Source organism: Neomonachus schauinslandi, chromosome 1 (assembly GCF_002201575.2).
Source record: "Neomonachus schauinslandi chromosome 1, ASM220157v2, whole genome shotgun sequence".
In the NCBI taxonomy this organism is placed as follows: domain Eukaryota; kingdom Metazoa; phylum Chordata; class Mammalia; order Carnivora; family Phocidae; genus Neomonachus; species Neomonachus schauinslandi.
This window is the reverse complement of record NC_058403.1, coordinates 174,091,988-174,116,109: the sequence shown is the minus strand read 5'-3', so window position 1 is coordinate 174,116,109 and position 24,122 is coordinate 174,091,988.

Sequence of the window (24,122 nt, the reverse complement as noted above, 5' to 3'; positions counted from 1 at the left end):
GGGGGGGGGGGGGGTGGAGGAACGAAAAGAAAATAAAATCAGTGGTAATCTGGGTGTCCAATAAATGAAGAGCCCTGAAGGAACCAACAATGGCCCTCAGAGAATGAGGGATGGGTGTCTCCATTTTTGCCCCAAAGCTTCCAGAGATGAGGGAGGGAACTACATGATTTTTTTTAACAGATGAGTTTTGTACTTAGAAAAGCAAACATCCTTTTGCAGATTAGCATTCAAGGAAATTCTGCTTCTTTCTTTTCCTGGTCTACTGACCTTAACAAGTTTTCATTTATTTTGTGCTCTCATGCTTTCATCTTTAAACACTCTTTGCTCTTTCCACAATAAAGTATAACAATGATAGAAACTGTTTCAAGAAAGCTTCTAAGTGCATGTAAATGGTTACAATTTCACCTCTAAAAGTAACATATCCTACTCCTCTATTAACTCCAATAACATTCAATTATTGTACAAAGTGCCAACACTTTATTCAAAAGGCAGCCATCTGGGAAAGGGAGCCATGCTCAGAAGCCTTTCCAGAATCAGTCTTTAACTAGACACCTTTAATCTATAATTCAGTGTAATTCTGGCCCTCTGACTACACTGACTAGTTCTCAAGTGGATGCAGAACCTTCATTGCTTACCTGGACATACCTAGGAAACTTTTACCAGAACTGGATAGGAAGAGATTTCCCCATGACATTTCTGAGTTTTTTTTCTTTTATAATACATAAGAATGTCTTGATAGACTCGCTGGCGACACTTTATATCATCCATCTTTATCTTTTGAACCAATAAAGAGGGGCAGAGCCCTGATATATTTTGATCTCTTGAATGCAGCCAGTCTGAAGCTGTTGTACTCCCACTAACCTTGCTTTTGGATGATAGCCATCTTGAACACAAATTTTTTTTGCATTTGAATAATACACTTCATCTCATGAAGATGGGTACTGTTATTGTCAGCTACTTAGTTGGATAGTGACACAGAGCTCATTTGCATGAACATACAACTTCAAAATGTTGAAAAGAATGAACTGAAATAGCCATAAAAAGCAGAGGTGGAGGAGAAGTTTTTGGTTAGCTATTTAGGAAAGGGCATCTATCTGTAAACACGTAAAAAAACTTATCTTATTCGAAGACCTTCCACTTGTGACTGGAAAATGAAGATATTTTACTCTTATTTTTCTTTTACCTAATACTTGCAATAGTTACCTTTCTCTATTAGCCATTTTAATTTTCTATGCTAATATTCAATACGAGTAATTCACGACTGCAGTTGATGTACTGAGGTCACTAAATTTTTTTTTTCACGAGTCAACAGACTTTCATTTCTTTCTTCTGTTCTTTTTTTTTTTTTTCACTCTTCATGTCATAAGGGAGAGGAATTAGTTTTTGGGTGCTCATTAAGGGTCACACACCTTACATATATCATGTCACTTTATACTCACAAAAAGCCTTAAGAGGTAGATTGATCTACTTTTTAAAGCTTGTGTAAATGGAGGTTTTGTTAAGTAACTTGCCCAAGGTCAAAGCTCATAAATAACAAAGTGGGAATTGAAACCTGGGTTTTCTGTATTGGTAACTCACATTCATTCCCTAATAAGAAACATAATATTAATAATCAATAATCATAGAAATAACAATGATAGAAACACATTTACTATGTATTAGGTACTTTACAAATAGGTATCTCTATTTTACGGATGAGGTAACTGAAGCAGATGGAGGTTAAGGCTCTTGATCAAGATCACACAGTAAGTGATGAAGTTTAGAATCCATCCAGGTGAGGTGTCAGGAATCCTTGTTTCTCAATACTATGCCATACTGCTTCAATTCAATGATTTTCTCATTCTTTAAGCCAGGGCAGTGTTTCTCCAGCATGTTTTTATTATCACCTCTCTAAGTTCCTCTTGGGACTAAAATCCCTCCATCGGCAAGGCAAGGCTTAGGGTCTATGTCCCTTAGGAGCAGACGCTTTATCATTTCTGCAAAACTAATTTAATCCCTTATCCTTATGACTTCTGTTTTTGTTCGGTGGAACTGTGTATAAGGCACTTGGATACATTAATTGACAAGAATGAGCTGCATTCACCCCAAAGCAAAATAAATTCCATAGCCTTTGATCAACAGTACTTTTTTAGCAGAACCAGGGGAAAAAACCCTCCCTGTCATCTTCAGCCACCCTCCTCCCATTCCTAAAAATATAAGAATGTGGCAATTTGAACTTAGAGCTGCAATCTATAGAAAAATTCTCCAATGGAGAGTTCTAAAAATTTCTTTCAGGGAAACTTTCATTCAAGGGCATTTTCCAAAAAAAATTATTTTTATTTGTAATGTTGGGAGACTATCTAAAATCTAAAGGTCTTCTAAAGTACTTGATATTGGGCTTTCAGATTGTGAGAGAATTTTTTTCCTTCAGACTCTAGCAAACTGCCTTTCATTTCTCTAAGTTAAAAGGAAACTGGGGGAAGAAGAATGGTTTTTTCTACTCAAATTTTTCTCTGTTAAATTACTTGGGACCCCATGAGAAACAGCTATTGTTATTTCCACCTCTGTATCTGTTTTTAAATTAATTTACAACTGATGCAGCCTTTATTTTATTTTGTGACTACCACTAAAAGATGAATTATGAATTAATAGGGAATTGTTAATTTTACCTCAATCAATAACATCTTTAATAAGTGAGGATTGCCCATAAAAATCCAATAAAACATTATGGTCAACATTAATAACTTACACTAAGCTCCATGTGACAGCATATGGAGAAATATATTGGGAATTTATTACAAATATCTAGGAATAAACTTATGCTCACCTTAGATTTGAGTTATATTTGTTGACTCCAGTCGATAGGATAATGAGAGCTATTCGGAACAGGTTTTTATACCAGTGACTAGAGAGTAAATTTAATTGACACTTCCCTGATATTCAGACTTGCCTCATCTGTAGAGCTTTCACATGAATTTTCAATTCAATTTCAACCTCAAATGGGAGCTCCCACAAATCCAAACACCTTGTTGAAACAGCAGAAAATGAATTATGTGGATAACAATATTTCATCAAGCCTGAAACTCAGCTGTGTTATGTCCAAAGCAGTAAAACTGTGTAAATAAATTGCTAAGTCACACTAAAATTGATGACTGGTATCTCATGCTTTAAAACCAGGATGACTAGTTAAAAGGAGAGTGAGAGAAGAAAAATCATCCCTTTCACTTGGCACATTTTATTATTATTTTGAATGTTAGAGCAAAAAGCTATCCTATCAGATTTAAATAACTTCAAATTATTAATAAATTCAGTGACTGTCTATGTGTATACATTTGTATTGGGGCCTTGTTTTTAAGCTAAGATTTTCCTACTCAAACACTGTAAGAAAAACTTTGGGTGATTGCAATTTCATTGTATTCTAATGGGCACATGATTTTCAGCTGTGGGGGAGGAAAAAGGTTCCCATGACCCTTTTAAGGTTCCTTGCTGGGTCTGAAAATTAGACTGACAAAGACAGATGAACAGGAGAAAAGCATACACATTTCATTGATTTTTTACATGTACATGGAAGCCTTCATAAGAGAAAGACCTGAAGAAGTGGCCAGAGCTGGAAGCTCTTATAGTTTTTAGACCAAAACAAAAAATTGTAAATAATTGACAGGACGAAGGGCTTTGGGCTAGGGGTAATAAATGATGAAGAACTAGGAAAATAAGTGTCTACTTAATAAGGTTTGTTTGTACAGATTTCTCGGCCCCAAATTCCCAGGCTCTAGTGACAGGGATATCTTTTTTCTTCATGGTACAGGGAAGGTAACCTTCACAGAAGAGTTTTATGATTTGTTTCAGGGAAAAGGGGCTTGGGGGCACGGGGTGGTAGGAGCAACCTTCCTGTTTCTATCATTTCCTCAAACCCCTTCCACTTAAGATATTCAGTCTGCCAATTTGGGGGATTCAATATCCCATATTTTGTGGTAGCATGTCTGGAACCTCATTCCAGCTAACTATCAATAAAAAAACTAAATTTTCATGGCTAGAATATCAATTTTGGTTTATAGGATAACCCAGGCAAGTTAAGCCCTCTACCACCTGTCATACATTTTAATCAGCCCCCAACCCAACCAAACTTGAATACCATTGTGAACATTCCAAAAAGGGTCAAAGCCAGAGACCTACTAACAGCTGCTGAAACAAACAAAGAAAAATAACATTTAACAATAACATCAGCACCATCTCCTTCTTAAGGGGCTATGTAACATATTTCTGAACCCCAGTCTGAGTTAGAAAGTCCAATTGGGAAGGCCATTGTTGGAAATGATCTTCCACTCAGGAAAAAAACAACCATTCCTTAGGTAGATGGGAGCAGAAAAGAAAGAAAATGAAGAGGGAGGGAGAAACACAGTACTTGGGGCGCCTGGGTGGCTCAGTCGTTGAGCATCTGCCTTCAGCTCGGGTCATGGTCCCGGGGTCCTGGGATCGAGCCCCGCATCGGGCTCCCTGCTCAGCGGGAGGCCTGCTTCTCCCTCTCCCACTCCCTCTGCTTGTGTTCCCTCTCTCGCTGTGTCTCTCTGTCAAATAAATAAAATCTTTAAAAAAAAAAAAAAGAAAGAAAGAAACACAGTACTTGCCTATCTATCCAGAATTCTCATGAATCTAGAGCTAGAGTCTTTGGGTCTCCATAGTATCTCCTGCATCCCGAAACTAGGGTGGATGCTATTACATACTACAATTCTCATTCACTTAGCTAAAGCACTGCCTTCTCTAGGCTTCCATCACCAGCTTCAAATATTCCCAGAAGAGATTATCAAACACTGTCCCTTGAGGACTACAAGGAGAGGTGGCCTGAGCAGGGAAGAGGTTGCAAAAGGAAAGCTGAGATCTGAAAGGTGAGGAAGAGTAACTCCTACTGGACAGAAGAAAAAAAAAGATAAGTCTAGTGAGAAACAGCATGGGAAATATTTACCATTTACTGAAAAGAATAAAGATAGCAACATTGCCAGGCTCCTTCTCTGAACCCAAGAGGGTGTTTTCCATGTTGTTTTAGCAAATTCCACCAAAAGCCCCATGGCTACTGTTGCTAGGATGCTGGTCTTCATTGCCCACCATTCAGGCTGAGCTTCATTGCTCTTAAGTGCTGAAGTAGTAGTTCCACATGGGTGGTACCCAGTGACTGATTCCAGCAATTCTTTTATGGACCACATCTACACTAGCTCCTACTCCTCTTATTTAGAGAGTGTTTCTACAGTACTCTGCTTCTATATTCTTTTATCTGGACATAGGACCCACATTTTTACTTATGATGGATCAGCCCTTTCTTTGATGCTTTAGCTTTCAGACATTCTGTAATATTTGGGGAATGGGCCAAACCCCTTTACTTACTTTCTATCGCTCTTTCTCTATTCTTTTAGTCATTTCACTGGGAACTTGGGACAGTGCAGAGGAAGTGGGTAGGAAAGAGATATTGTGTGCATTTTGCCATCTTTATCCCGAAAAGCAGCTTCTTTTGCTTATTTGAAATTGATTCTATTCTGTTACACATTTTATTCTTTTTTAGCTTTCAAAAAGGAACTGGAAGCCTAGAGAGTGTTCTCGGGGATTGTGAGCTGATTCTATTTCATTTTTGGATGTAATAATAATAGGTAATATTTATTGAGTGTATATTATGTCAGACATTGTTCTAAGCTCTATATATGTATTAACATAACTTTACAACAACTGTGAAAGGTAGGTACTATTATTTATCCCAACTTTATGGCTGGGAAACCCTCTCAAGGAATTTGGTTCCTGAGTTCAAACTTTTATCAGTAAAACATGCCACCTCCTATTATATTACACTGGGGGAAGCTCTGACCAAATCTTATATGCTTAAAAATAAACTTATACATAATTCTTTATTGTCTCCATTCTATTTTAATAATAAGTTAAAATAAAAAAAGCCAAAAAAAAATCTCTACCATCCTCCCACCCTATGTGGAGTTACAGAGGTTTCATGTTTTCTTCATCATGCCTACTGAGTGTCTTTACCTGGCACATCACAAGATCTAAACTTACGGTCTTGATACACTGCCAACTTGTTATGCTTAGGGCAGAGAAAGCAAAACTCAAGACTTCTATCACAGAGTACATAAAATTTCTCCTCTAAAAATCAAATTTCTCATTTGGAATGATTCCCCCACTCCCTTTCTTTTACAGATTTTATTTGAGTGAGTGAGTGAGAGAGAGAGAGAGAGCACGAGCAGGGAGGAGGGTCAGAGGGAGAGGGACAAGCAGGCTCCCCACTGAGCAGGGAGCCGGATGTGGGACTTGATCCCAGGACCCCGAGATCATGAGCCTAAGGCAGATGCTTAACCAACCGAGCCACCCAGGTGCCCCTGATTCCCCCTTTTTAACCTCTCACTGGTTTAGACCTCAGTAGTTTTCCTCCTTCAGAAAACAATAGTTAGTATCCCCATGGATGGAAATTGTTAGTCCCCATGTCAAAGTTCTTTTAAGAATTATGTATGCTTATTTTATATTTTAATCATGTTTCTCCACATGCATATGCCTGGATTCTTTTCCCTTCCACATGTTTACTGTCAAAGTACTCGGTTCAAATGAAAGAGAAAAGCATTCCCTGTGTGGCTCACTCAGTATTCAGATAATAGAGATAAATCCCTAAACATCCTTTTGTTATTCCAGATCAGTTCAATGGAAAGCATCTTTCTATAGATTTATTTTCCCTTGTCTGTAGAATGCCTGCAAGACATTATCAACCTCACAGTTATAACCATTCTAAGGCATGTTGACAACTCCTTGCTGTCACAAGGTTGACATTATTGCTATATTGCTTTGCCATCAATTGCTCATGATTGAAAGTCTTCATCCTTTTTCACCTTTGATGCCTTACTGATACTTTGTAGGATATTTTGTTGCTTTCATAAATCCCATATTTTAAGAAACTTTTAGATGATAATAGGATTGATAATCACATATTGCAAAAGTCACTTTTTTTCTTTTTTTGCAGAGGATACTTTTTAAAGTCCTTGCAGAGTTCAAAACTCACATAATCCAAGTCACACTCTGACAAATGCTGGATGGTGCGTGTGCCTCCCAGCTTAAGTGGTGCTCCTACATGGCAACAACATGGGCACATCCAACATGTCACTCATCGTGGACATTCTGTAATTCTCAGGAATTTTTAAAATTTTAGATCCACATTGCTTTACTTTTTAGAATACAGTCAGACTATATTAGTATTTTCATGTTGTATGCTTTCAAATTCCACAATCCAAATTAGAACAAATAAAAACATACAGTATTTTGTTCTGTTATCTATATTTATGGAAATAACTAAATTTAAATAAAACTGAATTTAGTTTTTTTCTGTACTTACCACTACCGAGAATGCATGTAAAAGGAAAAAGATACTTGTTCCTAGCACAGTGCCTGGAATACAGTTGGGGCTAAACAAATATTTATTGAAAAAAATGAATGAATGAATGAATGAATGAAGTCTTACCATCTTACTATTTTCTTAAGATGTGTTCTCCCTGGTCATAGAATAAATTTTTATATTTCAATCCTTTTAAACTTCTTGTAGGCTTTACTATTCATTCTCTTGGCATCTGTACTGCTTCACTGAGAACATGTTATTTACATCCTTAGTATTATTTATTCTAACAGAACGAGTGTGAGTTGACTGAGGGAGGTGCCAACAAAAGCCTCTTCTATCTAAGACCACAGAAGCAAAACTGAAGTTTCCAGAACAAAGTGGGGCAGATGCTGTAGTTTTGCACCACCTGGGCTACACCAGGCAGGTGAAGTTTCCCAGCGATCCCTCCCGCTTCCAGAGCATGTCCTATGTGCTAAGTGCTAAGTATGTTGAACACATGTTCTGTTTTATTCCCCCAACCACCCGCATGGAATGCCTTTCATTAATATTACCCATTTTACATATGAATACAGAGACATTTAGAGAAGTTTATCCCAGGTTTGCAGGTAATAAATGACAGAGCTCAGACTGAAATCCTTGCTGCATCTTTAACAACTTTGCTCTACTGCCTCACGAGACAAGAGTTTCTCAAAGAAATGATTGGGATGGGAGAGAAATCAAAATATCATTTTTTGAGTAATGAATATCATTCTGGGAAATTAGTCTGGATGATTAAAAACATGGAATGACAGGATAACTATTTTCAACGCTCTGAAAAGCTATCATGCAATAAAAATTCATTTAGATTTTTCTATAGAACACCCAGTATTAGACGTTATGATTGAGAATGCAAGTTTTAGGGCGAGCAATTCAATCTCAATACATGAGAAACACTAGTAATATCTACACCAAATAGATTACAAGTTGCTTTGGCAGGAAATAAAAGCTTCAATAGGAGGCATGATGAACACTTGCAAAGATGATAAAGAATGGATTTATAGATGAATAGCTGCACCAAATGGCCTTAATGTCCTTTTCAAACTAAAGATTTCATGATTCTGTGATTCAGCAGGAGCTAATAAAAGGAGGAAGGAGAGGAGAGGGGGAAGAAACATGAACTTACCACCTAGTTAAGAACACCATTTATGCAACTTCTCACTTAACACTCATCATGAGGTCAAGGTTGTCCATTTGGTCAAAATCATCATTTCCATCTTACATACAAGAAATAATATGCCCATCTCACAGACATGAAAACTGAGTCTTAGAGTATATAAATAATATGTCCAACACCATACAGCTGTATAATAGCAAAGCCTGGATTGAACCTCTAATGTTTTTGACTCTAAGCAAAGGTCCTGAATGGAAAAAAAACTATGGATATAAAACTACTAGAAGAGAGATAGAAAGACTGCTAAAGAAAAAAAAAATCAGTGACACCTGTTATAAATGATAAGGACTATCATGGGAGGTATAGGGACCACTGCAATGGGATTTTTACAGTGGAGAAGAGAGACTGGGCTCAATGCTGAATACAACACAGGCAAGTGAGAAATTATAGCCAGGGAGCAGTTGTGGAGGTCAGTGGGTAGAAGATTACTAAGAGGAAACACTAAGAGGTCAGGGGATTCTGGCTAACCTGACCTAACAGGATTCTTTTTTTTTTTTTTAAGATTTTATTTATTTATTTATGAGAGAGAGAGAGAGAGAGAGGCAGAGGGAGAAGCAGGCTCCCAAGGAGCAGGGAGCCCAATGCGGGACTTGATCCCAGGACTCTGGGATCATGACCCGAGCTGAAGGCAGACACTTAACGACTGAGCCACCCAAGCATCCCCTGACCTAACAGGATTCTTGCTGTAGACAAGTCAGGAGATCAGGCACCACTGGTGTCTGAGGATGGAGGATGAATGTTGAAGAATGAAGAACTCAATCAGATATTGAGGGTTGGGGGGTGGTGTTCTGACTAAACTGACTCAGCAGGGTTCTTGCTAAAGTTGTATTTGGTAAGGAAGTGCACAGATGAACCTAGAAAGCAGTCAGTGGGAGTTATGGGACAGAAGGAGACACAAAGGTATTAACACAGCATACACCCCTTCCACGAGAGCCTCACATTTGCTCTAAAGGACAATGTTACTGCTTCAAGTACATCCAGTTTTAGGCTGGACTTAGAGAAATTACGTGTCTCCAAAGAGATTAGAGCTGGGCCGGGGGTCATGGGAGAATAATTCATATATTTCCAATCTTTTAAATTTACCAGCCCATGGCTAGAAGCTCTATGATGAATAGTGTCCAAATAATTTGGTTGTTGACTGACTTTTTTGGGCAACTTGGAAGTCTTCACGGGCATTTGTATACATTCATTTCTTCAACAAGTTATGTTTTAACTGCTGAGTCTCCATCATTGGAAAAAAGACATAAATCCCTATTCTCATGGAGATTACATTTGAGAGTGGAGGAGGACACCAATGTATAAATAAATTCTGTGGCATACTGAGAGAAGTGCTGTGGAAGAAAAAAAACAGAGCATGATAAATGGGGGAGGAGGTTGGGAAGGAGCTTTCAACTTTAAATCCAGGTGCTGAGAAAGGCATCAGAGCAAAGGCTTGCAGCCGGGGACAAAATGAGCTGCGCAGACATTTCAGGACACGTCATTCTAGAGGGAGGAATAGCATGTTCTAAGAACAGCGAGGTATGGAAAGGAGGAAAAAGAGAGGAGGTCAGTGTGTAGCAGGAGATGAGCTGATGTAGGACCTCGTAGATTATTGTAAAGCCATTAACTTCTACTCCACATGCAATGGAAAGCTACTAGAAAGTTTTGAGTGTAGGAGTGGAATAATCTAACCTACATTTTAAAATTGTAAAATAGATACCAAAATACCCTGGCATGTTCATGAGAAATGGATAGTCTACTAGAGGTGCCATTAGGAGATAAGGAAGAGGATTCCTATTGCATATCACATTGAAGAAATACATTAAAATTCCCTTCAGATAGCTGATCTCCAATTGCCCTAAAAAATTATTCTTTCTGCTAGTAACACCATCTCTCTGTCCTCTTCCTGACACAGCTGCCAAAACTCTTTCCTACTCTTCTCAGCTCTTATTTTCCATTTCTATACCTCACTTGGCAAAACAATGCTCTCCAATTAACTTGAGTAAACTTCCATTTTTTTCTCAAGCATGCCCTTGAAAGGCTCCACTCCTTATCCAAACTTATCAAAATGTTCACCCAAGAACACCAGGTCCTTCCATCAAAATCATTTTGCTGCTAAAAAATTTTTTCCATATTGTTATTTTTATGCTGGCTATTCTTAAAATACACTAGACTGGACTTAAAATTAGTTTTTTTTGAGACTTAGGGATTAGGATCTTCCTTGAAGTAAGTAGTTTAGCATGTGTTGGCACTCACACCTTATTTCAGAAAAGGATACTATTGTGGGACATGTTGAAATATCAGCAGAACACTGAACTGAAGGTTAAGTAAAGGAGATTTCATTTCCACTTCCCAACGGTGGACCATATGTTCCTGAATTAGCCACAAACAGGCCTTCCAGGCAGCGGTTGATTAGGAGTCTGGTGCTGTGGTGAACTGGAGGGAATAAGATCTTGAGACCTATTTATTCAAAACTGTATTTGTCGTTAGTTAAAGCAGAGGCTCCAGAAGTCAAGAGACTGGTACAGGGAGAAGGGTGGTTGGGCTAGCTGACCAGAAGAAGGAGAGGTGAAGTTCTGAGTGGGTGGAGATAGGAAAGTCAGGCTTTTCCATTTTGCCCAAGGCTTACCCATCTGAGTGGAGTCCGGGGCTGTGAAAACCAGCAGACTCCATAGTACCAAGTTCTTTCCCCTATTCTTCACAAAGGTAGCACCATAAGCAGGAATAACAACTTTCAACAAGTCTTCATTGTAACAGAATGTCCTCCATGGATCAAACTGGATTACCACCAACATCTATATTATAAGAGATTTCCAAACTTAATTCAAGATGAGCAGTGACTCTAGAAAAATCCATTATTCACAATTACTCCAAAATGCAATCAGTGCCTTAGAGCCTGCTACCCAAAGTATGGAACTCACACCAGTAACATCAGCATTACCTGAAAAATTTGAGGTGCAGAATCTTGGACCATACTCCAGGCCTAACAAATCAGAATATTATTTTATTTTATTTTATTTTATTTTAATTTTATTATGTTATGTTAGTCACCATACAATACATCATTAGTTTTTGATGTAGTGATCCACGATACATTGTTTTCGCATTAACACCCAGTGCTCCATGCAGTACGTGCCCTCCTTAATACCCATCACCGGACTAACCAATCCCCCCTCCCCTCTCCTCTCTAAAATCCTGTTTGTTTCTCAGGTGAGAATATTATTTTAACAACATCCCCACATGGTTTATATGAACACTAAAATTATGGAAGTAGTGTCTTAGAGCAATTATTCTTAAACTTTGTACATAAGAATCAACTAGAGAGGTTCTGAAACAACCCTAGTGCAGGTGGCTTAAAATCATATCCTTTAATTATCAGAATTTTTTTAAATCCTTAAATGATTCCAAAATGCAGTCAAGTTTGAGGATTGGTGCCTTAAAAATGGTAATATATACATTCAAATGGAAATGTACTCCCAATTTTGTATTACTGATGGCCACTCAGGTTTTTCCGGTAAGTTAGAGATTAAGAAATCAATAAATCCTATCATATAAAATTCCAAATTAAATTTCCAAATTCTAATGATATTAAATTTCTAAAATTCTGATGACATTCATTTTAATTTGCAATAGATTTATAACTGACAAATGGTCAGAGAAATCCAGGAAGACTACTGAGTTTCTCTACTCAGAAATGCTAAGGATTCTTTGTTTTTAAATACTGTTTATAGTTCAAAGGTGTTTTTTCAATTGAATGATTTCCTCTTTCTTATTTCTCAAATCATTACTCAATAAAGGAGATAAAGAATCTTGAGTATGTTCAATATTTCCAGGCATGATTATCACAAATGTTTTGCAAGTTAGCTTCAGGAGCTGAAAGGATTTCTCAATGGCAGGTGATACTTTTGTTGAATCAACAAGATTGACGGGTCTCATGGTTGTGTTTAGTGAGTCAATCATTTTCACTACACAATGGATAACATTGAAAGGAAATTTTCTTTTATTCATTGGAAGCCTACTTTGTGATATTAAGAACAAAGTAAATCAACTCTCCATAGAACTAGAGTCAATCTTCCAAAATGTAATACATCCATTAGGAGAAAAAAAAAAAAAAAGAGTGTCAGATAAGAAACAAATTGGCTAAATTGGTTGAAACAACTCTTTAAAATTAAGTTTACATATTAAATGGAAGATAAAAGGAATAAGGGCTTCACTTTTTAAGACAAAAATACCTTCTGATTTTCAGCTATTTCACATTTCAATTTTTTTCTCTTCTTACATTTTTAGCACTTCTGTTTATGAGCAGCAGAAAATGAGATCAAACTGACTTGAAAAGAAGATGTATTTATTGGTGCATATAATTAAAATATTAAGGGGTTCTGGCTTCAGGCTCTGCTGGATCCAGATGCTGATTATGCCAGAGTTGGTCTTTTTCTATCTCTAGGCTAACCTTTTTCTCTGTGCTGCCTTAATTTTTAGTTTCACTGAATAATGGGCCATTATACCCAATAAACTCACGGTATATATTTCATTGTCTTGACTTATTTCAGTTGCCTATCACCAAATCTGATTCCTTGGTGAAGGAGATGCTTCTTGGCAGTGTCTGTGTTCTGTGCTCAAACTATGGAGCTGGAGACAGGGCTAACTGTTTAAACTACATAAACAGAGAAGAGAGGGTGGTGGTTCCCTAAATGAGAGTCAAAGTACTGATGTCAGAAAAGGGACTAGGGGGCGCCTGGGTGGCTCAGTTGGTTAAGCGACTGCCTTCAGCTCAGGTCATGATCCTGGAGTCCCTGGATCGAGTCCCGCATCGGGCTCCCTGCTCGGCGGGGAGCCTGCTTCTCCCTCTGACCCTCCCCCCTCTCATGAGCTCTCTCTCTCTCTCATTCTGTCTCAAATAAATAAATAAAATCTTAAAAAAAAAAAAAAAGAAAAAGAAAAGGGACTAGGGATGCTGGAGAGGCAAACAAAACACTGTGAAAGCCTCCTACATAATTTGCCTTTAAAAGAGTTGCGTAATAAAACGATTATTTTTGAGAAGTCCAGGAGAAATAGGCTTAGAGAACTATCAAATTATTCACCATTTTTTATATCCTGTGGCATGGGCTTTCAACACACATATGTTGAATCAACTCCAGTTTAGGAAAGAAAAAGTGTCTGATGTTTCTAACCATGAATCCCAAAGCACTACAGCCCATAACAGGGAATCCAGGATACAAGAGAGGGTGGGACAACCAGGCACACTATATGGTAAGCCTTACTCAGTAAGTGTTTTCGTTCTTTTGTTGAGTGTGTTGCTGTATTGTGTGAATCCTGTCTCTTTTGAGGATGGCCAAGTGCTAATATGTTACATGCACTACTCCTTTATCCATCTATTGCTGTTACGCTCAGGGTTTTTAAGTAACCTGAACAAAGAAAATCAGCTCTGTATGGATCAAGATTTTATCTTCCAAAAGGAAATTCATTCAGGAGGAGGTAGACCAGGACTTCAAGGTGGGTTACTAAGACTCAACAGATACCTTCTCTTTATTAACATATATACTCGCTCCCAGAAATTCAGGGTGGATTCTAAGACAGCAGTCACGTGACTGAACTGGAAATTATATCTAATTCTCAGACTTATATTGCATGTTTTTTCTAGGATAAGCAAAAAGGGGAAAAGGCTTCGAAGACTGAGTTATATAAATAGGATTGATGAAAGAAATAGTTCAGAAACACTCAAAGACATTTATGTGGAAACCATGTCTTCCAATGATTTATGGATATACAGAGCAATATACTAGATAGATGTATAAATGTTTTGTCTTTCTTATGCCCACCCCACAACAAAAATTAGAATATCAGCCCTTATTCAGACTTGTCAACTTGTCAACCTAGGAAATTCACAGTGTAGTATCATTTTTAAAGAAATGAACCATAGATGCTTTAAAGTAGGATCTCACAACTTTAGCACTATTAACATCTTGAGCCAGATAATTCACTGCTTTGAAGGACTGTCTTATACATTGTAGTATGTTTAGGTGTACCCCTAGTTTCTACCATTAGATGCCACTAATTGCCCCACATTTTGGGGACAACCAAAAATGGCTCAGACATTGTCAAATGTCCCCTAAAGTGCAAAATTGTTTCTGGTTGAAAACCAATGCTTTAAATAAAAAATGAAAATACTGAAGTTTATAGAATACTTTCTATAAAAATAATGCTAAAGCCATAATCCAGAATAGAAATATTTTGTTTCTTTTGGCCCTTAAATTCTGGAATTGTTACAATTATTTCTTTGCAATTAACAATAAACCTATTTTTTTTAAAGGTGTGAGAATAAAATCCCAAACTGCAAAATATGAGAACACTCCTTGCCACATAAACCTTCAAAGGTAAAGAGGGCTGTAGCTTAAAGCAGTGCTGGATGAACCTGCTTATTTAAATGAAGATTCCTCTTTTCCACTTCCCTTCTGATTTCTGCTGGTCACTATAGTAACGAGAACAGGCGAGATTCAGAACCAGGACACATGCACTCCAGCATGAAACGTTCAATTTAAATCTAGACCAAGAATGTAACAACAACAACAAAAAACCCCATGTCTGTGAAACCCAATGATTACATATATACCATCAACACACTTTGCTGTGGCATCCCGAGAGTGACTCAGCTCAGCATTTCTAATCATCAGGGAAATGCAAATCAAAACCACAATAAGATACCACTTCACACCTGTCAGCATGGCCATAAAAAAAAAAAAAAAAGGAGCGATGACAAGTGCTGGTGAGGATGGAGAGAAAAAAGGGGCCCTAGTGCACGATTGGTGGGGATGGGATATAAACTGGTGCAGCTACTATGGAAAACAGTATGGAGTTTCCTCAAAAAATTAAAAATAAAAACACCATACCAAACAGCAATTTCACTTCTGAAACACTAACTCAGAAAAATATCTGCACCCCTATGTTCATTGCAGCATTATTTACAATAGCCAAGATAGGGGAGCAGCATAAGTACCCATCAATGGATGCACAGATAAAGAGGATGTGGGACCTATATATCTATATCTACAGCAGACAGACAGACAGACACACACACACACACACACAATGGCATATTACTCAGCCATTAAAGAATTAAATCTTGCCATTTGCAGCAACATGGGTGGATCTGCAAGGTATTATGCTAAATGAAATAAATCAGACAGATAAAGACAAATACCCTATGACCTCACTTATGTGTGGAATCTAAAATACAAAACAAACCAATAAAATAAAACAAAAATCTCCTAGGTACAGTGAACAGAGGTGAGTGGGGTTAGGGATGGGTGAAATGGATGGAAAGGATTGAGAGGTACAAACTGCCAGCTAGAAAATAAGTAAGTCATGAGGATATAATGTACAGTATGGGAAATACAGGAAATAATATTATATTAACTTTGTACAGTGACAGATGGTAGCCAGATACTACAGTGATCATTTTGTAATATATATAAATGGCAAATCACATGTTATATACCTGAAACTAACATAATTTTGTATGTCAATTATACTTAAAAAAAAAAAAAGGAGAAAACCCTTGTATTCTTAAGAGTGAGAAAAACTCAAACATTTTCATTAAGGTATCACTTTGTCAAATTTCTCCTGGGAGTTTTGGATACCTTGAATACATAATGAATATATAATGTCCTTCCTTATCTTCTGGAGCACTTTTTCTTATAAAATAGAGTGATGAGTGTTTCCAATGATAGTGAGTGAACAGAATTTTGATACTTAGATATAGGCTGGAATAGTCATATGTTCCATGTAAGAAACTAGCATAAGATCATTAAAGAAAAAAAAAAAAAACTCTATTCTCTAATGGGATATTTCTTTTTTTGTCCTACCAAAGTTTAAAAAATATTGTTAGAATTATATTTAGGGCCAGAGATATGTTTCAAAATTGGAATCACAAAGTGCAAAAGAGAAACAATGTTGTTTCCTATTGGGATTAAAAGTCATTGCGTGGGTTATATAATTTCCTGATTTTTATCATTGCAGACTATTAAGGAAAATGATGCCTAAGGCTTTCTTTTCTTAAACTTTGCTATAGCTAGACCTCAGTTTAAAGAGCTTGGGGATTGAATTTCTTACTTTTATAAACTTCAACTTCTAAAGGTGACTTCAATATATCTAACTATAGGTTAGTCTTTGTGTAGAATCAAATTGAACTATTTTGAGCAAGTGACTCTACTTTTAGAAATTCTCGAAAAAATAAGACAAAATGTATAAATATTTGGTTATTTAGCTATATCCCTTTTTAAATTGTGAGGTACTCAAGGACAAATCTACACTGTGGCAGAGAAGACTAGTTTTCTCTTTTACTTCATTTTCATGATTAAACCATCTCCCCCTCACATTTTAAAAAGACTCAAGCTGCCTAGCTAGCTAGAGAGTACATTTCTTTTTTTTGTGTTTTTATTTCAATGTATTTCTTTCTATTCTTTTTTTAAATTTTATTTTGTTATGTTCTGTTAATCCCCATACATTACATCATTAGTTTTTGATGTAGTGTTCCATGATTCATTGTTTGCATATAACACCCAGTGCTCCATGCAGAATGTGCCCTCTTTAATACCCATCACCAGGCTAACCCATCCCCCCACCCCCTCCCCTCTAGAACCCTCAGTTTGTTTCTCAGAGTCCACCGTCTAGAGAGTACATTTCTAAACCTACCTTTAAGTCAAGTGCAATTAGCTTCTTACCAAGGGATTGCGAGGATAGGTGATATTGCAACATCTCTCACATCCTTTAAAGAAAATTGCCCGGCCTCCATTTCCTCCTTCTCCCCTTTTAATGGGCTACAACTTGGACGTGGTGGGGACCCAGCATCGACCATGTGGGACAGAACAATATTTTAGAGCAGGGGCTGGCCAACTATGGCCCATGAGCCCAATCCAGGCTGCCACCTGTTTTTGTAAATAAAGTCTTATTGGAGCACAGGAACACTCATTTATTTACTTTGTTTATGGATGCTTTTGTGCTACAATAGCAGGGTCACATGGTTGCATCCGAGACCATACAGCCCTCAGTGTCTAAAATATATATACTCTCTGGTACCTTATGGAATAAGCTTTGCCCACAGCTACCTGGAAGGATGGAGGAGGGAGAAGGAAGGAAGTATAGTACCTAGATCCATGAATGGCCTTGTGGAGGAAAACTACCTTTCCATGATGGACAAGTTGCCTACTTCTGTACTGCTATCAGGGAGAGAAACAACTGTTAGCTTATCTGAGCCATGTGTCATAGGACTTAGAAAATGCTGTACCATGGCTTAGGGTACAAGCTAAGTAGTTATCACAAACTAACAACATGTACCTTATCCATTTTCGCCACAGAGGTGCTATGTAAGTGTATGTTGAATTAACTTGTTGAAAGAAAACTCTCCCATAAAGTTTGATGACATTAACAATATAGACTTATGGTAGTTATATAATAGGGCTGAGCATTACATGAAGAAGCATGGGTATGTTTTTTATTCATATGTGGATTTAATTTTAGAATGAACTTCAGAAAGCATTGTAACCATGTACTCCTTAGAATGTGTGGTTATGAAATGCAAACTGGAGACAAGAAGAGATGGGTTCAAATCTAAGCTTTCCCACTACTAGGTATGTGTTTGGAATTATCAAATGTAAAATGGGGTCATCATTATCAATCGTGGATTACTGTGGGGATAAATGAGACATCATAAAGTACCTAACAAAAAAGTAGGTGCTGCTTTAGAAATCTTTGGAAACAACACTGCATTTGGATTTAAGTTTGGCTGCTCTATCCAAAACAAAAGTAAGAGTGGATCAATCAAGTATCATAAAAGAAGTAATCTAGGGCTACAGTCATTGCTCTCCCGTGTTGAGGACCCAATACACTTCTATCTTTGTACGCCGTCAGCCATAAGAGATGGCTTCTATTTTGTGGTCTGTAATAGCTACCCCAGATCCTACCATGTTCACTTTTCCAGCAACTAAGAAGTGGCCATGTTCCTGTGCTTTAAGCTCACAACCCAGAAGTTGTGCGTGTCACTTTCTGTCTTAGTCTGTCGAAGCGGCTTTAACAAACTCCCACAGACTGGGTAGTTTATGAACAACAGAACCTTACTTCTCACACTACTGGAGAAAGGGAAGTCTAAGATCAAGCTGCCAGCCTGGGCAAGTTCTGGTGAGGCCTCTCTTTCTGCCTCACAGTAAACATCTCCTCCCTGTGTCCTCACAGAGTAGAAGAGCGAGGGATCCCTGTGAGGGTCTAACCCCATTCATAAAGGTTCCACTCTCATGACCTGGCCCCTCCCAAAGTCCCCATCTCCTAACACTATCATCTTTACATGTTATGATTTCAACCTATGAATTCTAGGGGGACACACACATTCAGACTACAGCACTTTTCCTACACATGCCATTGCTAGCATTTTTTTTTTTAATGTATGGCTCCATATGTTTGAAAGAGCAGCCGGCAAGACTAATCTATAGCTGGGTGGTCAAGTGCCCAATGCCAAATCGGCAGCTCTATTACTAAAAAAGGACAGAATGGATATGTGAAGCCACCAGCATTTTTTTGCCACAAACGTTAACTTAGGTGAAAATGTGAATTTTACATCAATTGACTATTTGATACTTCTCCATTATCTTTCTTTCTAGATCACTGAGCCATAAAATTACATGCATATGCTGAGAATTTTCACACATCAGATAGTTAAGATGTAAAATCCCCATGAGGACAGCCAAAGGCAGATGTACTCACCTTCCAGGGTATTTGGCAAGGCTGTGAGATTAAAATTAACCTTTGAATGGCTCCAAAAGAAACTGGTGTGTAAGCGACAACTAAGTAGATAACTTGTTGATTCAAGGAGTATCGACAGAGCAAAAAAACCCAGAGGCTATAGGATGGGGGATGTATACACCTACAATTGAGCCAGGATGGGGGACCCCAAAGAAGTAAGTTGGGTCCAAAAAGAATGCCCCCAGCTGTGGGAACACAGTGTGGCTCTGGAAAATAGTAGAAACACCATTAGGAATTTGGACAGACATCTTGTGAGATGCAAAGAAAAATATGGTTTTTGTTCTTAAAAAAATTAGTCACATTGGCAGTCACGGAGCTAACATAGGTGAAGGAATTAAATAACAACGTTGGGGGGGGGCATGATTAAGGACTGAAATCGGCAGTCCTTATAAGAGATTTTTTAAGTGTCTCTGGCTGACGGACTTGTAAAAAGTGAGTCAGAGAGAGCACCAGTCACTTACACACTAGTCCCTGTGCTGGGCACTGGCTTTAATGCTGCTATTTTAAAAATCCATAACAACCTCCAAAATACAGATTCTGGGTTTCTGTCAGAAAAGTTCTTATTCTTACCCTTCAACAAAAATCAATTGCTGAAACATTCACTGAATACGAAGCAATGTGAACTGCTGTGTAATGCGACCGAGGCATAGCTGTGGCATTGAAGATGGTTTCCAAAGAGGGTAGCCGGAGGGAGTGGCCTCCTACGCAGGTGCCTTCATGCCACACGATATCATTAACCTCACACGGAGATGAAGTGATGAGCAAGGCATGCTGGACTGAGTTCATTCCAATTGAGAGCAGATTTTATGGGCAAGGTAGAATTTTTAAAAATCTCTTGAAGGAAGCAAAGATTGTAAGAATCACTGTTGGTGGCATAGAAAGGCAAGACCGTGCAATGGCAACTCTGCATTTGAAAGAAGAGAGGGAAAGAAATATAGAAAATATTTGGGAAAGAAACACACATAATGCAAATTCTATACAAAGGTCTGTCATGCTGTTATTCCGCTAACAAATTCTGTTCATTATGCCCCCAAACTTTATCTCTTTTCTGCCTCATCCTCTAACTACAAGGCCAGCACGTCAAGCTAAACATCCAAGACTTAATCATCTTTTATGCAGCAACCACCATGGCCTCCTGGCGGTCAGAGTTGGATCCCACTCTGACCTTGGGATCCATTCTCCGCATGGTGACCAGACTTTTCAAAATGCAAACTCTGTCCAATTTCTTCCCAGCTTCAAACCCTTCAACAGCTTCCTAACACAAATAGGAGAAAATCTTAGGTTTTTCAGTCAAACTGTGAGGCCTCCAAGACTTGACCCAGTCCAAACTCCAGTCAAATTCATCCCCACCTCACCTCTGCTCAGCATGCTCCCACCACACTGCATCCCTTTCCTTTCCTTCCTTAGAACTCCTGAGCGTTCCGTTCCGCCTCGAGAATCTACTTTATTGGGCAAATTATCACTCATCCTTTAGGTCGCATCTTAGATGTCACTTCCTCAGAAAACTGTTCCCTCCAATCTCAGTTGGGTTTCTTTTTAAAATGTCTCACTATTCCCTTATCCTTTTGTAGGATGCACCCCAATTTGTAGCATGTGTGATCACTGTCTAATGTTTGTCTCCATCATGGCTGTTAAACTCCCTGAGAGTAGAGACCATGCTGATCTTGTCAAATCCCTTGTCCTCAGTGACAGGCACTCAAAAGGTAGTCACTGAATAAATGTATTAATGCAGGCATGACTGAGCAAATAATCAAGGACTTTCATCAAAAATGCAACACACATTTTTAAAGCCTCCTGATGTTTTATCTTTACAGTGTGTTAGGACCTAGTGAAACAGCCACATTTGTGTTGTAGGATTTCTGAGGGCAAAAGTAAATAGAATTCAGGCAGGTAAGTGAAAAGACAGATTTTTATGATTACACTGCTAGTAAAAAAGATAATAATAACAGATAATAAAGGCAATACTTTAAGCTCCGTCTAAGCAAATTATACATTATCTAATTTATACCCCATACAATGGTCACTCTTACTATCCCTCTTAGTAGGGAAAGCGAGGCACAGAGCCTTCACATGATTTCCTCTAGAGTGCCCAACCTGTAGGACTGGGTGCACAGCCCTTAGGAGTGGCTCTTGTTCGGGCGCCTGGGTGGCTCAGTTGGTTAAGCGACTGCCTTCGGCTCAGGTCATGATCCTGGAGTCCCTGGATCGAGTCCCGCATCGGGCTCCCTGCTCGGCAGGGAGTCTGCTTCTCCCTCTGACCCTCCCCCCTCTCATGTACTCCCTCGCTCTCATTCTCTCTCTCACAAATAAAAATAAATAAAATCTTTAAAAAAAAAAAAAAGGAGTGGCTCTTGTTCATACTGCCTCTCACTCAGTTTGACTGTCCGTATATGTAACAGATGGAATTGTAAGTATATCAACTTGATAGCAATTTCTCTGAAATTTTAGATGTTTACTGCCTTATGTTTCCTTTATTATAGTTAAACTATGATCTAATTAATAGTAAGAAACAAAACCATAGACTTTGAATATAATGAGATAAGGCCCGCAAAGTATAGTTTACATGAAAAATTTAAATCTATTATATAAATTCTTTGAGACCACGAATGATTCAATCGTTTTGTTTTGCTGTTTTAAAGCTCTCTTAGTAAATTTCTACGTTTTGAAAGTATTAATGTTTCTTATAAAATGATATCATTTCTTACCCTGCACAGCAGAATTTGGGGCCCAAAATTATAGCACCACTTTAGAGGGAAAAATGTCTGTTGGTAGATTAGCAATTATATCAGATGGATCTTGGTATAAAACAGAACTACTTGAAGTAGTAAAGACTATTACGGTAGGGCACAATGTTGTTTTTAATGTAGTACATTGGAATAGCTTTACTCTCTAAACCATGGTTTTTCTTTCCCCGCAATATACATGAAACTAAAATTTTATGAGGTAGAATTATTCTCTGCTACATCTTATTCTTACATTTATTTGGGGCAACGCTTCCCATGTTACTAAACAATGAAGGCAAACCAGTATTTAGATCCAGTTTGTGTTAAAATAATCCCAATCAATATCTCCTAGGTTTCCATATGATAGTTAATTTTCAATAAATGCATCAACTTGTCTCTTCTTAATGACATAATTATACACTATTTTAAGTGACCTAAATGCCAGCAAAAATACAATTTTAAATCTTTGTTAAATATTTATGCTTCTTCATAGATGCGAAGAAACGTGTTCTTAAGTTTAGCACATACACCTACACACACACACATACACACAAACACACACACCCCTCCATATGTAGATACATATATTATATAGCCCAACAGTTAAGACCATGAGCTTTAAATAAAGATTATCTGAATTTTAGTCCTGGCTCCACTGTCTATTAACTTTGTGATTCTGTGGTTGAGTAAATTCATTTATAACGTGGGAATAATAAAATTATATATCTGACAGAGTTTTTGTAAGGACTAAATGTGATAAGACAAGTTCGCTTTTAACAGAGGGCCTATTCAATAAATGTTATCCATTGTGATATAATTATAAAATATTTGGGCCTTTTATCGCAGAACTTAACAATCATTTGGATGAAAAGTAAAATATTTTCAAGCCTTTTATCCTATACTATTTGAAAAAACTTTGATGTATTCATAAAGAGAATTTCTGATTTGTGCTGAGAGGTCCATTTAAAGTAGCACTATTCCCTTGTTCTACTGTATCTCTCATTTTGCTTCATTTTTACCTTGTGTTATAGAAGGAAAACAGTGGTAAATAACATTTCAACACTCAGTGAATCTGTCTAACTATCTAATCTCAATCCATCACTTTCCACTCTTAGTGAGAAATCAAAAGCATTCTAACAAAACAATACTGACTCTGAAGAGTGATACTTTCAACTCTCAAGTAGGAAAGATTTAAGCAAGCAAAAATATAAATCAGTATGCAGTGCAGGGTCTGAGGTTGGGTTTTACCAATTGGCACTCTTGAGCTGAGATTTTGGCATATAGAATTTTCATTTGAGAACAAAATGCATCTAATTGTGTAATTTGCATTCCTTAACTAATGCATATGAAAAGCAAGAGTAAATAGAGAGCATTTTAATTTTTGAAGTGAAAAATATGATTGGCTCTTGTAAGGTACTTATCTTCCAAGAATCTTCTTAGCTTAACTTACAGATACAGAGAGCAGGTTGGCAGTTGCCAGGGGAAAGAGGGTTAGGGTTGTAGGCACAGTGGGTGAAGGGGGTCAGGAGGTACAAATTTTCAGTTATAAAATAAATAAGTCATGGGGATATAATGTACAGCCTGGTGAGCACAGCTGTTGATAGTGTATTGCATAATTGAAAGTCGCTAAGAGTAAATCTTAAAAGTTGTCATCACAAGGAAAAATAATTTTGTAACTTTGTAAGGTGATGGATAAGTAGATTTACAGTGGTGATCATTTCAGTGTATACAAATGTCCAACCATTATGTTGTACCCCTGAAACTAATTTAAGTTAAATCTCAATTACACTGCAATAAAACAACAACAACCACAGCAAAACAAGAATCTTCTTGGCCTAGAGTATATTAATGAAATTGTTAGGTAAAAATAAGACACTGGGATAAGTTAGCAATAGATCATATAAGACAAAGAGCTCTGAGATATTTATGCTTTATGTGAATATATTTGTGTTTTATACAATAATGATATGGATTTTCAATTCTTAAATCTACCTCCCCTAAATTATCTTTTACTATCATGTTTAATTATTTAATATTGAATGAACTAATAAGGGTTCATAGAGTGATGCTA